The sequence below is a fragment of the Mustela putorius genome, unplaced genomic scaffold (assembly GCF_011764305.1).
Source record: "Mustela putorius furo isolate JIRA1106 unplaced genomic scaffold, ASM1176430v1.1 tig00000867_pilon_pilon_pilon, whole genome shotgun sequence".
In the NCBI taxonomy this organism is placed as follows: Eukaryota; Metazoa; Chordata; class Mammalia; order Carnivora; family Mustelidae; genus Mustela; species Mustela putorius.
In genome coordinates, this window is record NW_025421501.1 from 3512187 (window position 1) to 3516506 (window position 4320).

General features: G+C 42.5%; 1 pseudogene; it reads left to right on the top strand.

Moving 5' to 3' along the window:
- Positions 1–3353: 3353 nt before the first annotated feature.
- LOC123393454 lies at positions 3354–4320 on the top strand (annotated as a pseudogene).

Sequence of the window (4320 nt, forward strand, 5' to 3'; positions counted from 1 at the left end):
TGTCATCTGAAGGTTGTTTATCTTTCTGCAAATCAGCGACCTATCAGCGTTCAGATTTCCTCAGGAGTCTAAAAGGTTTGTAGTGAGCAGATAAACCAGATTGGGGGTGGGGGGGGTTTGGGGAATGTCAAAGGACAAACTTATTCCCCAGCCCAGTGCCTAGTCTCCTCAAAATCCCCTGTTCTCAGTTTCCTATGTCAATTTACCAGAGACTTAGGAAGCAGGAAATCACTAGAAAGTAGTAATTCTTTCTAAAGAAAATATGTGTGCCACTCTGACAATGTCAGTGGGGTCAGAGTGCAGAAGGAGATTTAAATATTCTGAAATTGACATCAGTCCAAATGCCCCCTCTTCCTGGTTTACAGATGGACTGTTTCAGAGGGGCCAGCTGGTCAAATCCCAGCAAAACTTCAAAAACATCATACTGGGAAATGAAGACAATATCCAAAATATTATCTGTGGAGTCAGCTAAGCCTTTTTCATTATAAAATTCCTGGAAATTCTCTAGTAAATAAATATGTAAGTAATATATTTTTTTTAAATATCTGAACCTGCTGATTTCCTCCTCCTTCTGTAACTGTTGGGTAGTCAGTCAGAATTCTCTAATTAAATAATTTCCTAACATAGCTAATAACCAGATCTTTTTAAAAGTACATATTCGAAGCCTCACCCTAATTCAGTGGGATGAGATCCAGAAATATGTGGACTAAAAACCCTCTTACCTGACAAAATTACAACTGATATTTGAATTGTTCCACACAAAATTTACAGAAAGCAAAAAATCAGGAGAAGAAATGTTATATGTGCATTTCTAAGGCACAACAGTTTATGTGAAACTAAAATATCTAAGTATACCCATTTGACACACTTTTAATGTAAAGACTTTTTTTTTCATATAGGTCTACTTATTGAACCATGAAGCCATCTTTCTTGCATTTTCATATCCACAGTACAGGTATGCAACTTTCAGGTTTAGTTACTTTGAAAAAGAAGAAGGACTTGAAGGCATTTGTAAGGAAATCTGAGCCCTTCGATTTTTATAATTTTTCCATCACAGTTTCCTTGTCTCCATACAAAAATAAACAAACAGTATTACTTTATTTGCACTCATTGTATCAGTTTGCATTATTTACACTGGATCATTAGTAAATTTAGGAACAAGCACAGCATATGCATCAAGCAGATTGTGCAGAAGTGCTGTTGAATACAAAAGAATGGACTACAAGCCAAGATCAGTCGGCTTGCTGTGGACATTAGTCAGTATGTCTTGCTGGAGCAAAGAAAAAGTTTGGTAAACCAGAGAGTGTGTTGAATAAAGGCTCATTAGCAGAATCTCTACCATGTTTCTTAAGACCTCCACACATGGGTGATTAAGATGATGATCTAAGCCTGGGAACTATTACCCTAAACTGGGTCTTTTCAGACTTGAATGTGCATACAAATCCCCTGAGAGTCCTGTTAAAATGCAGATTCTGGTTCAGTTTATCTGGAGGAGAACCCATGAATCTGGATTTCTTTTTTTTTTAAGATTTTATTTATTTATTAGACATAGAGAGATCACAAGTAGGCAGAGAGGCAGGCAGAGCGAGAAGAGGAAGCAGGCTCCCTGCTGAGCAGAGAGCTTGATGCGGGGCTCTATGTGGGGCTAGATCCCAGGACCCTGGGATCATGATCTGAGCTGAAGGCAGAGGCTTTAACCCACTGAGCCACCCAGGTGCCCCTGAATCTGGATTTCTAACAAGCTGCTAGCTTGTTAACAATCTAGGTTGGGAAGCTCTAAATGAGAGCTTTTTATGTCACATGAAGTTCTTTTTTTCATTTAAAGATTTGATTTAATTTGTCAGAGAGAGTGGGAGAGAGCGAAAGAGACCACAAGCAGGGGGAGTGTCAGGCAGAGGGAGAAGCAGGTTCCCAGCTGAGCAAGGAGCTCGATGCAGGACTGGATCCCAGGGTCCTGGGATCATGAGCTGAGCCAAAGGCAGACACTTAATCACCGGAGCCACTCAGGCATTCCATAAGTTCTTGATGAACAGCAAAAACTAGAGCTTCAGTGTTGCAGCACTGAATTTCAATTTTCAGTTGAAAATGGATATTCTTTCTGCTCCCATTTTATAAAGTTTATTGAAAACATTAAATAATTTCTTTAAAACAGAAGAGTTTAATAACCCATCATTCTCAATCACGGTATAAGGTCTTTTGTTTTTTTCCCAACTATTCTGGGGACTCAAGTTTCTGTCTTGTAGAAAGAAGTTTTAGGGTGAGGACCAGAAGGCCTTTTCATTTTCTACTGATGTCAACAATTCCCTTTTTCTGTACCCACAGCAAAATAAAAATTGAACTATTTGCTCTTGTAGGTTTGGGTTTACAGGGAAGGTAATTATATTTATAGAAAATTCATCAGGATACCTTCTTCTAATTCTCTCTTCCAACACTAGCTGTGCAGTTTGGGCTAAGCCAGTGAACAGTAGCTAACACAAAGCCAAAATCAGTGATTTCTTGGCAGCAAATAATCTCCTTCATGAATCATCATAGGAAAGACATCAGGGGAGTCTGACAGAGGAAGAAGGAAGAAAAGTAGAAGCAGCTCTAACAGGTTTTCTCTTGCTGTGGTGGTTTATTTCAATTGTCAGTGGGTCACAAAAGAAATTTTTAATCAGAGTCCCGTTTTCTTTCATTGATGTGGCTCCTACCACGACTGATACTTGATTTGAGCCATCTTCAGCAGCCCACAGCATTATTCCAACACCCACAACCAAACTATAGCAAAGATACACTCACGTATGGGATGGAATTATGGTGATGGATATTTTTATTAAGCAGCATTTATTCCATCTGGCCTGAAACAAACAAACAAACAAACAAACAAAACAAAAAACAAGTGTGAATCGACTACAGGGAGAGAAAGGCTGGTCTCTACCGGAGCGAGGAGGGCCAGCCCTTGATTGTCAAAAATCCTCCTAGGTCCAGGGTATGGAACCTTGCCAGCAGCCTACAAGCCAGGGCACTCAATGCCTCATCTTTCATGGACATCTTTCACTATTGAGAATCCATCCACATCTGGACTTCTGACTCCTACTTAGTGGAAAATGTTACTGGAAAAGCACAAAGCAATTCTCTTCAGAATCCCAGCAAGCTCTTCAGGGAACAGAAGAGACAGAACAGGAAAGCCACTAAGTGGGCTGCTGCTGGTTAAGTGGAGGGTGACTGTCATGCCCACATTCCCATGTGTTTTAAAAATATCCACACATGAGCGCCCGGCGCCGGCCAATCCCAGAGCTCGGCCCGCGGTCGCATCACAGGCCGAACCACCAAACAGAAAAGTTTAAAAAACGGCGGACGGAGGCCGGCGGCGGCGGCGGCGGCGGGGCGGGAGCGAGCAGGGGTTTGGCGGCCTCACCTGTCCCCACTCTCCGGCGGCGACCGGCGGCGGCGGGCAGCGCGGCGGGCGGGGAGGGCCGCCGCCAGGTGTGCAGCAGAGGAACATGGCTCAAGAAACTAATCACAGCCAAGTGCCTATGCTTTGTTCCACTGGCTGCGGATTTTATGGAAACCCTCGTACAAATGGCATGTGTTCAGTGTGCTATAAAGAACATCTTCAAAGACAGAATAGTAGTAAATAAGCCCACCTGCAGCCTCCGTCAGTAGCCTCTCGGAGTCTCTCCCCGTCCAGGGCGTGGACGGCGGTGGCCCCGACGTTCAGTGCCCGCATGTGCGTCCGCGCAGCCAAGCCCTGTATCAAATCAGTCACTTTTATCAGAATCTGTAGCATCTTCCCAAGTGGACAGTACATCTGTGGACAAAGCAGTACCTGACACAGAAGACCTGCAAGCTTCAGTATCAGATACGGCACAGCAGCCGTCTGAAGAGCAAAGCAAGTCTCTTGAAAAACCAAAACAAAAAAAGAATCGCTGTTTCATGTGCAGGAAGAAGGTGGGACTTACTGGGTTTGAATGCCGGTGTGGAAATGTTTACTGTGGTGTACACCGTTACTCCGATGTACACAATTGCTCTTACAATTACAAAGCTGATGCTGCTGAGAAAATCAGAAAAGAAAATCCAGTAGTTGTTGGTGAAAAGATCCAGAAGATTTGAACTCCTGCTGGAATACAAAATCCTTTGACCATCTGCAAACTAAAAATTGACTTGAGGTTTTTTTCCCTAGTCCTTGGGAATGTAGAGCAACGTACTTGCATAGACCTTTTAATCATGCATGTCGCCAGAAGAATAGATTTTTGTTTTTGTTTTGAAAATGACTCTGAACATTTATTTCCATTGCAGTTTCTGTGGCTGAAAAGACTTAAGTAAACTTTACAAGTATTA